Below are 12,559 nucleotides of genomic sequence, written 5' to 3'. Positions count from 1 at the left end.
CATGTTAATTGTTAAGTCTCACAACTCTTACCAATCACTGTAGTCAGCTGTATATATACGGTATGTACGAATAAGCTATTAAACCTATTAAAAGTAAAATACTTAGGATAATCACAGATAAACATTAAAATATGAACAGCTGCAATCAGTTTGATGTTGCACAGTTAAATATGTTGGGTGACTGAAGCTAGCATAATGCTAAATGTCTTCGCTAACATGAACCCTTGACCCAAACAATAACTCAACAACATTATAGCAGAAGAGACACACATACAGGAAGCTTTATGTTAGACCTTGTGGATATTGTGATATTGGCAACCTAATAACAGCACCTTCCCTTTCTGAAGGACGCCACATTTGTCTGCATTTTGTCCCTCAGCGATAAGAGTTGCCACAAAACCCAATAACCACACTCTCCTACAGCACCCCCACCCACCCTGCCGTGACAGACAGGGCCATGATTACATCATAAGCTGCCTGAACCTCCTCTGCTTTAAAGCCTGGGATTTGCTAGCCGGGCCCTTCTGTTGCAGAGTAGAACAGAGAGAGAAGCGTTCGGGCCTTAATCTATCAGGCGTCAGTGTATATCCCGCTCTTTCTCCAGATTAAAGCTGAACCAGGTTGCATTCACAGAGATGAAAAGATCCCATTTTCCTTCTTGTTATGTTTTATTCTCAACTCATTTTTAGATTGGACCCCTTGTGTGCGCTGGAAAAAAAAGTCAGGTGCATGCTGTGGGTCTTCGTAGCCAAGAGGAATCTTTGTATAACGCATGCGCATCAAACTGTCACTGCAGATTAAGAAGACCTTATTAGCATGCTTTCTTGGAAAAAGGCCTGCACCTCATGCTACCTAAGCCTCTCCCTCCTCTAACTCTGTCTCTCTTTCTCTCTGCACCATCCATCCTCAGCTAAACTTACACAAAGTGCACTGAAACCTTTCAACTATATCATTAACACAGAACCCCACTGAGTTATGATAATGCACCAGTTCAATGAGAACAGAAGTTGTCTCAAAGTGATGCTGTCCACTCCAGCCCACTCCAGTCTTAAGATACCTTCGACTGAGTTATAAATGTTGAAATGACTAAAATTATTGTTTTTGATGTGATATAATTATTTTTCATCTCAATGTAACAATTACACTACTTTTCAAGTGGAAAATACACCTTTTTGTTGAGTTTTATTCCAAGATATGTGTAAACAGTATGACCTCCATGCTGCATCCTACATTTGCAAAATGAAAATCTAAATGAGAAAAAGCATTTTGTATTATAAAAGGGAAGTACATTGTTGACAAAGATATACTGAATTGTATAGTATTAGTATAGTATTTTGGGATCAAAGTGGAGTATAACCTATTTCCTAAGATCTAACAGTCTCCCTCATTTAGTAAGTGTCTTTAACTAAAGAGAAGTTGCAATTGTTCACACATTTTGTACTTTAGTTTTGGCCACAACCACCACCAATATTGCACTAAAGAGAGAACAAATCAACTTGATCTCTCCTTCTTCCATAAATGATCTTAATTAAGGTATATTTTATTATTATTCACTGCCAAATTCTTAACAATGCCAATGTGAATTTACCAAATTGTAGTCATTGTTAAAATGTTCTGTGTGAATACATATTTGTTGGTTGATAACATCACCTGCACCGGGGCTGATCTAGGTCTCAGAGACATTTTTTACAAGGAAAGGGCTTGTGGTGCTGCACTGCGTGACACTGTTACAAGTTACATCATCGTGCACCACACCGCAGTGCACTCTTCCAATCGTCACATCCATCTGACTGACTTTGAACCTGATTGGATGTCATTAAAACCATCCAATCTAGGCAGTCAGGCAGCTTGTGCTCCGTCCTAGGGGGCAATATGTTTAGTGGTGGAAGATCACTGGGCGGAGGGAAGGCAGAGCTATTGATTCTCTGCGGCCTGTGGACAAGGATGTAGCCCAGGCTTCAGTGGCCTGGCTCCGCGGGGGTCACTGCAGGGTGAGAAGGGAGGGGTTGGTCATTCTTGTTGCCTGGAGTCGTGCAGGCAGACTCTAGGGCAGAGCTTTAATCTCCACTAATCGTTTCTTAATACGTGCATCCCGGGCCTTACACCCCCACACACGCACTCCCACATGGGCACGCACACATATGTACAAACTGCTCGTGGCCCAAGCCCCCGCTTGCTCTAACAAGAGATAATCTCCTACCCCTCATCCTGAGCATAGGGTTGGTCACAACTTAAAAAAACAACCTTCTCATGCAAGGAAATGGACTCTTTAAACTGCAAATTTGAAAGAACGCTTCTTTAAGATGAATACTTGCATGTATCTGTCACTGCCTAACCCTTCAGAAAAATAGATTACCCCTATTGCTGACCAACGTCTCACTCTCTGGCCTGAGACAGAAACAGTTTTCTAATCTGTGAAAATGCAGAATAACTGTAACATAAATGCTTTCTTTAAAAAAACAAAACACAAAATCGATCTTAGTTCACATCTGGGTCTCATGCAGAGTTTCCCGTAAAGCTTGAGCATCAGCAGACATATGGCTGGTGATGCATCTTCACCCGTAATGTAGCCTAATAGTCTAATAATGGCATCCTCACCTTCTCAGCTCACACCTCTGTCCACCTCCAGCCCAGACACTGCGTAAGAATGATGATAATCTCATTTCACTAATGCTCTGAAGCCTGCATTAGAACACAGGCGAAGCACTGTCTCAGCCCGACTCTACCCACCCAGGAAACTCTGTGTGTGTGTGTGTGTGTGTGTGTGTGTGTGTGTGTGTGTGTGTGTGTGTGTGTGTGTGTGTGTGTGTGTGTGAGAGAGAGAGATGGAGAAAGGGGCCAGGGGGGCTGTGGGATAGAGGGGGCACTGAAAAATGCGGTGTAACCTGAGCTGCTCGGACCATCTGGAGAAGGCCTCGCATTGACAAGGGTTATCCCACAATGCACTTTGCAGCAGAGAAGATCGTTAGAGGGAGTCTGACACATGGATCCGTCTTTTGAAAGTATTTATTTGCATCACAGATAAGGGAATTTGTATGATAAAAAAACAAGACATCATTTGACAGATAAAAGTAGACAGGTGCACACACAGAACAAACTGAGAACACGTCATATTCATGTTGTATTAAGACTTTTTACTTACATGTACACGTCATATGTGCGCGATGTGTTCTGTAACATGAGACAAACCAACAGTTAACCTGAATCAGTGAGTAACAGCTTGAGCTGAGCCCTTTTATGTCAACCAGTCTGAGTGTATCACCACCATCTCAGCACTTACCCACTCTCTTTCTGTTTTAATGGCCGACATGCACAAAAGCAAAAAGGCCTCTTCACAGGTCCGATGAGGATGTCCATGTAGATCAAATATAGCTAGCCTGCAGGCAAACTGGTAACAATACAAATCATATTAGCTAAAGCTGAAGTGTAGGCTATAAAGCAGGATTTATGCAAAGGCAGATAAAGAGGTTTTAATCCCCAGATCCCCCTGTCACCTACATTAGCAGACCCTGACCCAGATATATGGAGCTCAGTATGCAGCAGCTTTTTCGGACCATATCGTTCAATGTTGACTGTTACAGCAATACCAAACCAACATCTGAGAAAGACTCCCTCACTCTCCACCCTTTTCGTTTGGGAAGGGAGGAGGGAAAAAGGCCGCATTGAAAGAGAAGGGTAAGATGACACCGCACGGTTTGCCAATTATGCCACGGAGCTAAGAGAGGAACCCCCTGATGGTTGGCTGAAGGCAGAATAGCTGAACCTTTATACAACCAGCCAGTCCCTCCTCATACTGCGGATCTGCACCCGCTTGATCTGCTGGTCAAACCTGAAGACAAGACTGACCGATGAACAGAGGAATCCATTATCATCATAACATTATTAGCGTGGAAGAAACTACATCAAATGCATGTAGCGGTGCAAATAATTATTATCTTCATTCTTAGTTGATTTTTCCTTTTTTCAAATAAAACATTACGTATTCTAGTCTACATGAGGAAACATTGGATTGTGGCATCACAAGTTGTTAGAGCCCAAGGTCAGATTGCTTGTTTTGTTTGTTAGTCCAAAACCCAAAGATATTGAAATGCAGAAGTATAATAATGGTAGCAAATCCTCACATTTGAGAACCTGGAAACTTGCTTGGTAAATTACTCAAACGATAAATCTTCAAACTAGTTGATGTTGATATTTCTCTGGCTAATTGTGTATTTAGTTAAGTGAGTACTTATTTCAGCATGAAAAGCTTGAAAGCTAAATGAAATGTCAGGATATCTTGGTTTTGGGCAGAAGACCATTAATAAGCAGCATCGGACCTGTGAAGAGGCCCTTTGAAAAAGTGGTGTAAACGTTTTGAGATGTGTTAACAGAGATTTTGGATTGACTGAATTGAAAACTCTTGAAAATATATAAACACATTACAAACATACACCATATATATAAGATTTACGCAAAATTTACTAAAGGGACTTCTTGTTGTTGTTTTTGAGTTGTACAATACACATTTCAAATGTCTCAAAAAAAATTAAAGGCAGCAAACAGCTAATGGTTTTTCACCTGGATTCGGTGTACAGACTACCCTTTAAAAAGTCACTGGAGCTTTGAGGCTGGGGAGCGCAGGGGAGGAACAGAGTCTCACCCCACCCTTCACCACCATCAGCCACTCACTCACTGACTAAAATGTCCTCAAGATGTTTCTCCCATTGAGACTGGAAGGCTGGTTTAGTCGCTGCACTGCTTTTAGCTGGTGGACACTCTCAAGCAGTAGTTGGCAAGTCTAGAACCACCGGATCCATCTACCTCACCAGTGTGAGTTCTACCATTGCCAAACACCACCAGAGAGCTGCTGGGCCTATTCAGACCCATAAACATGGATTCTCAGGATGTAGAGGGATTCAGATTGATCAGACGGCATGAATCTGAATTTGAAATGCTTAGCGAGAGACGTCGCCTTTAATAAACAGAGCGAGTGGAACATGGGGAAAATCTGTTGATTTTTAGCTCAGTTGTGCTGATAGCATCCTATTGGGTCATGGTTTGAGACAGACTGGCATAAGAGTCAGCATGTCTTCAAAATGTGGGTCCACATCCACTGAATGTTCCTGTACAGTCAGGTTATTGAGACCAAATTACAGGAAAGGGCAACTGGAAGGAGAAAATGACTTACAGGGGACAGCAAGGAGAATCAACTTAGAGACACCAAAACATATAATAATCTATACAGAGAAGATTACAATCCACAATTGTGCCAAAGCGATGGAAGTCTGTCTTGTCCTATATTGGCACTACACATAATTGCTCAAAGTATATATACAGAAGCAAAAATGTGCTAGTGCCAAAATGGGCAAAGAAGAGGAGTGGCTGTGTCCAGATGCAAGCAGCTGTTGTTATAGAAGCACATCAAGACAGAGAGATGTCGAAGTACCCAACGAGATGTGCGCAACTCCGCTCATGCAACCACACCAGAGTCATTACATCACATTTACCCCACCCACAAGCATAGGAGAGGAGAGCCAGAGACAGTAAGCTGCTATGGACGGGCATCATCAAGTGGTTCTTTCTCTGCTCTGTTTATGGCCCTATGGTAATTCACTGATAGTGAGCTCTCACAGTGAATTCTACCAGTGCCATACACAGAACAGGAGTCATTATCACCCCTATAACCTAGGCCAGCCAGTCGGCCCAGTGAAGCAAAACTATGCAAACTAGACCACCGACCCTTATGAGGAGAGCAGAAACAACAGCCTGGAGAGAGAAGGTGAAAGAGGGAGGGACAGAGATACGAGTGCAAGTGAAGTGAAACAGGAAGAGAAGCATCCACAGCCTTCAATTTGTCCACAGTGTTGTAGTGACGCAGCTTAACTCAAGATGCACTGCACTGCAGAGGATAGATCTACGCATTGAGTAACAGGTCAAAGGCTACTGTGTCTCCATGTGGGCAACTAAATATAAGTGCAGTCAATCCTAGGAGAGAGAAAAACATCCTCCTCATGTAATTGTTCACTGCTAATCACCTCCACTGCCGTTTTTAGATTTCTAGGAAAGGAGAGTCAAGGTTGACAGTTCTGCTACGTTAACAGGCCTTTAATATGGTTATAAATCATCAATTCTCATAGCGTGTGTGACAATGTTTTTTTTATTTTTAGATAATGTAAGTAATCTTCCAGTTGAATATTTTTGTTTTGTTGGAAGTGACACTGCAAGAGGGATTTCTTTTAAAGATTATTGTGCAATATAAATCCCAAATGCCAAGCTCTTGTCCTTATATCCTACTGATTTCTGCTGTCCTTCATATTTTGGAGGTTTAGAGAGCACAGCTGCTTCATTTTCCTCTTTGCATTGCAATTTGGGACAGATAATAATACATTTTTCATTCACATACAATCAAATCAAATTGGGTTCCAGTGGGCACGCAATGAATGCAACTGATTAGATACATGTAAATTAATCTACATTGACACAATGAGGAAATAAACATTAAACTGAACTCTGATGCTCAATTATTAAACCCATCAATGTCTAAAACATAAGGAAGGTACAAAGATGGCCCTTATGGTTTATAGGTAATCTGTTTACGTCCTGGCTCTGCCCTCCCCCTACACTTCCAACTTGTCAGAAGGGTGACACCCTAAACTTGACCTCTTAATTCACTCTGTAGATTAGTGTTGCTACATTGTCCCATCAGTGCTCTTCATGGCTGCATGACGTGCTGCCACCTCCTCTACACAGCAAGTCACTATTAGGCCTTTTTAATCTTTGCTAATTGTAATAAAAGTATGTCGAGGAGAGAGAGAAATTATTGACTAAACCAATGTACATAACTTTTGATGCCAGTTAAAAGTCAATTCCTGTTCTTCTCTGTTGTAGCAGTGCCCAATCTTTGCTTAATCTGACAAGAATTCTTTTTTTTATTTTAAATATCTCCCTATAAAAGTCAATTAACTGCCAGCTAACATAATGTATAAGCTCTATCGAAGCTGGGTTGTGATTTGGCATGATGCCTCAGGAGTTTTTCTCTCAGCTATGTAAAGCACAAATCCCAGAAAATGGCTGCCATCAGTCAGATGTGGATATTGCATCGACCTAATGCTCCTGTGAGCATGCAAGGCCTTTCATACAAAACTAGAAAAAAATATTATAATCCTGCCACTTTCTCTTTCAATGCAGCTCAGCATTAACAGCTCATTATGAATATTAAGTCAAACACAAATTATGATACACAGTACTGCAATGATAACCTTCAGTCCATCTCCTGACCTTGGATGTGCTGTCAAAAGCATCCTTGCGCTGCAGATAATCTGAATCCGAGAGGCCAACCGTCCTCAGACGCCCCACCCTTGCTTCAGCCATTAGCTCCCTCACCCTGGGCCCTGCAGTGTGCGGGGCTCCCATTGATTCCAGCGATCAAACCATGTACTAAGTGATTCCTCAGACGCCCAAATGGCTCCCTGAGCAAGACTCCCATTGCCATTTCCTGGAGAAATCAATACCACTAAAAAGCCAAGTCGAACAGAACCTGTGTCCTTTAAAGGTTTGTCTTGTTTTTCCATACCTTAATTAGTTAAGAATGGAGTTTTATTTTTTATTTTTGTAATACGTTATTACACAAGAGTCTCTACGAACCCTGACAGTAGCACTGATGAAAAAGAGTGCATTATTTCTACATCTTAAATTTATTGTATACCACAGGACCATATTACTTAATTTACTTTGGTTAAATGTTTATTCTAAAAGATTCTATTAATATTATTTCAAAGTTTGCTCGTGCAGACCTAATATCTATTTTCTTTTTTTACCCTTCTGTAAATATCAATTTTGTTTGAATAGTCAATAGATGACAAACAAAGTCATCTTGCTTTGATGTGTCATCAAGGCCAGCTGTCAAAATACAAAGCCCATCTGCATTAGCCTATATAAACTGGACCCGCCCTTTTTTCATGAAGATAATTTATAACCGGATATAAAATTGTTATATTTTTGAGGTTTGCACATTTTCAGTTATTATTTAACTTCTATTCACGTTGTCAATAGTTCCTAATTTCCTACTTCACTCCTTAATGCACAACAGTTGTACTATAATACATTTTAAAAGGATTCTGTACAAATAAACGAATAAAAATGTCAGTTCAAATCAGAATATTGCAGTGAGATTGAAGATTAAAAAGAATACTGATTGTGGCCGACACATGATACATATGGTGATATTTAAAAAGCACTAATACATTTCCCATTCATCATTAAGCTGCATGTGAATTTACTTACACACTTTTGTTCTACTGAAATGTTAACATTGCACGGCCCGGACTGCCTTTTGTCTCTGCCATCGTTAATTCAGAGCAGCTCCAAAGCCCCTTCGGTTAATCGCATTTGTCTGAATAGGGAGTCTACAAGTCCTCAACTTCACGGTTATTTCAGGAGGATTTATCACCTCCTCTAAATCCTGCAGCAAGATTTACATTCTCTGTCAGTCATGCAACCTGACATATGTGATTGGTAAAAGAGAAACAGGCCTTTAAAACGAGATTAAAATCCTATAAATATATAAAAACACGCTCGTCCTACTCCTATGCGAATTTACAGCGAGTTTAAAATGATGTTACTTTTGAGTTTGACAATACTCTTTTTCAAAGATCCAATTTCAAGGCAATTATAGCCCAAAAATGTAACATTTAAGTATTGTGTTTTTTCCACATTATATATTCTACATTAAACTCGACGTGAGTAAAAAATGTACAAGATAAAAGTATTCATCCATAAGAATAGGTTAGGTTTGTGGTTATTCCACTGTATCCCCCTTGGCATTTATTGCAGTTGGGGAAAAAAAAAAAAGCAGGTGCAATGGGATTAGGACATTAGCGACCACACAGCCTCCGGTATCATCGTAAAACAACTAAACTAACTAAACTAAAATAACTACACTATCATTTAATGTAAAGTATTAAAGGTGGCCAGCTGAATTTTGTAACACTGTAATTATTTTTCTTTTCCTTCTGAGCACATCCCGTTCGGACTGTGGGTCAATCCATAAAAAATGCTTTAGATTTACCATGTTACATTTAAATTAGTTTGCTTTTAAATACTCTAAATCGCCCAAAAAGTGGAGACCTATGGGGCTTTTTGGTTTTGGAACGAGCTATGGCATCGAGTTTTAATCACACTACCACCTCCTTATTTTTGGAAGCAGGCAAACATGATCACTTTTTTTTATGAAATTTCATGGCGCAGCTTTCCTTCTTTTTGATGCGCAAACTCTCCCTCACTCGTTTAGACGCTATAAAACCCCTATAATTAAAAGCCTAACTGGAGCAAAAGTTTAAAACATAAAATGTAGTTCATACCTTCCTCCGAGTCCATCGTTGTGCGCCATACCTGAAGCTACAAACTGCACTGAAGTCGGACGCATCAGACATTTTTAGTCCTTAACCTATAATTATCTTTTAAAGAGTTCCACTATTAAAGCAGTGTTGAGGCAACACAAGCCTCCGGTCCGTGTTGCCTGCAGCAGGACTGCAGAATTACAATGAAACAAAAGAAATCCAAGCGGCGTTCTGAACTTCCTGAGTATCAAATGTCAATTTCAGCCCTGCGCTCCTCTCCTCTCCCCTCTCCTCTCCCACCGGCTCCCTCTCTCTCTCTCTCTCCAAACTCAACCTCCTCCCTTTTTTACCTGCGCGTCCGAACTGCACACTGGCAGAAAGAAGGGTGCACCGCGCACCTTTTTAAAGGCGCAGACACACAAAAAGGAGCGCACAAACAGCACGCTGCAATCTTGTGTGGGACTCAAACAGCCACTAAAAATGCGCACCTGCTTCTATATTATGCGCTTAAAAGATATCAAAATACAGCCAATTTGACTGATAACAATCTACATGTGAAAAGTAATATATTCAATCATTTTGCTTTAAATTTTGCAGATGTGTGTGCTTATAAATTAGGCCCCAGTCAGATCCTAACCTCCATATCCATATCCATATCCCACATTTTAAAATGTTATGTTTATCAGTGGAAAACTACACACTACCCTTTAAAACTACACTTCCTCTAAGGGTACAAATCGTACCGGTGTGTAGTACCTGTGTTCATAACAGTGGAAGTTTTTCTAGAAGCGGGACCCAAACAGCTTCCATCCAGTCTTCCTCCACCTGGTTTAGGCTGCGAGTCCAGGGATTTACCCCCGAGAAAAAGACATTTTTCAAGCATCTAACCCTCGCACCAAAGCAATAATCCAAAGAGCCTGTGTGTCTGCTGTTCTGCTGCGTTCATGGCCTCGGGTACCGCGGACAGTCTCTTTTAAGGTGGATCTCTCTGGAGGTGAAAGGACCTTAAAAGTGGTGCTGCTTTAACCCGGAGACTGCTGTAGTCTGAGCGGATGAGGATTGGTTTTGTCTCTCCGGATTAAACGATTTCCTGACGAATCATTTGGACCAACCCCCAGTTTAGATTGTCCCAACCAAAGAAAAAAAAACCCTTTTTCTCCAGTTAGGACATCCAGATCACTATTATTTTATTTTTATAGTTTAGTTTTATACATTAATTTACGTTTGGTCTATTTAATAAGAAAAGTATAGCCTAAAACATTTACATTTACAATTTAAAATTCACATTATTTCATCCTATCATGTTTTTGTTTTACTGATACAAAAAAATCCGTTCAGTGAATTTTAATTACCTCTATTGTTTTATATTCTAATCTAAATGTAAGCTCTAATGTAGGCTACTTCTTCACACATATATTACAGCTGAAAAGCGGCATATCCTACAGCAATATAACAGTGTCTCACACAGGCCTGATGCCTGATTTTCTCTTTTGAATCCTAAAAGGCCTTCACAGGCAGCAGAGAGGAGGCCTGCAGGCCTGTGGTTTATGTATAGGTCAATAGTTTGCAGTTTAACTTACCAGCACCCGCAGACCACGTGCTGTGTCTATGGAGAGAAAGAGAGTATAGAGAGAGGGGAGAGAGAGAGACTGCTGGAGAAACTGCCTCAAGTTAACCTCCCATGTATATTCCACAGTTTTATCCTCCATCGGCCTCTGAATTCTGCTAGAAAATGGGGAGGACAAGCAGGCTGCGCCATTAAACAGACTACTGTCTAATTGCTGGAGTAAACAGAAGATTAGAATAGCTCATTAATGTCCTGTGCAACATGGCTTGCGCTGCATTTTCAGATATTAAACCAAGCGCGCACCAGATAGACTATCTGGTGCATCTTTTCCCAGCCCCCCATCCCGGGATTAGTTTTAGTCGGCTGATGCTGTTGAGGCTGCAGTTCTTGGGTCGAGATGCTGCAGGATCAAATGTCCACGTCCAGATGGCTAATGATTATCAAATACTGCATTTAAAGCCTGCACTTGTGGTTACTCTGTGCAGATTGCATAACATTTCCTGTGCGAGGAAAGCAGGAAAAATACCTTTGCTAGAACAGCAAAGTGGAAATAGATTTTTCTATTTGGTTATCACATATATTATGTGTTTTTTGTTTCACCCAAAATCCCTTTAAGTCCAAACCATACAACCTGATGTTGGCCCGATGAAGGCCTTCTGTCCTCTGTCCAGCTTTTCTGGGCTTTCAGGGGGGCCTCGGTGTTGCTCCTCATCCTCCTCCCAGGCTTTATGAAGAGCTGCACGCCACCAGAGGGGCCCCTGCTGATGTGAGAGCCCGAGGTAGGTGTCCACTAGTTCCCTTCTGGATGCCTAATATATGAGGGCGAGTTCTACCCATGCTCCTCTCAGATGGCCTGCCAGAGTCTATTTACCTGCTGTTGATAATTAGGCAGATAACTAGGTGGATAAAACTCGTCTAATATTTAGAGGTGACGGGGCCGGGTTTGGTTACACTCCTTTCAGGGTGGATAGCGACAGTGAAATCAATCCGCAGTGAGTCGTCGTTGCAGCTCAGCGTCGAGGAGCCCGGAGCCTCTCCAAAGCCTTGACGTGGTTTCCACCTGGAGAAGCTGAAACCGGAGCCGCGGATCATCTGTGCGGGAGGCCGACGTGTGTATAGGAGATGAGTAGCCCTCGATGAATATTTAAAACACTCATTTAGCTCTGTGCTGTCGTGCCGGAGCCAGATGATGAAACAGGTGCCAGCAGAGGGATCGGATGGGCGCTGCGCTTTCGTGCCGCCACCCGTCTCCAGTGAAGGGATCCATCATCCAGGCCATATGATAGGACGCCGGATTAAATAATAATGCGGCAAGATTCAGACGGCTGCTCCAAAAGAAACAACTAAACGGCAACAATAGAGATCACTTTACAAGAGGATGCAAGGCAGGGCTCTTGAAGAGGCAGAGGCCATGTTTCATCATCCATCGCCCCAGAAATGCTGAAAAAATGTTGAAAAAGATCAGTTATCCCTATGAACTTTATGATCTTATGTTAGGCTATATGTTACAGGAGAATGTACTGAATAAACTAGTTGTAAATGGTTTTCTAAATAGTGGGCATACTGGACAAAAATGAAATTACAATAACATGAAATAAGACATTTTCAATGATATAAAATCAAATATAAGAGTTATGATGAACAATTTCTGTAGGAAAAATGTTAATTCATAACT

Source organism: Dicentrarchus labrax, unplaced genomic scaffold, assembly GCF_905237075.1.
Source record: "Dicentrarchus labrax unplaced genomic scaffold, dlabrax2021, whole genome shotgun sequence".
In the NCBI taxonomy this organism is placed as follows: Eukaryota; Metazoa; Chordata; class Actinopteri; family Moronidae; genus Dicentrarchus; species Dicentrarchus labrax.
Note: the sequence above shows the minus strand (reverse complement) of the source record.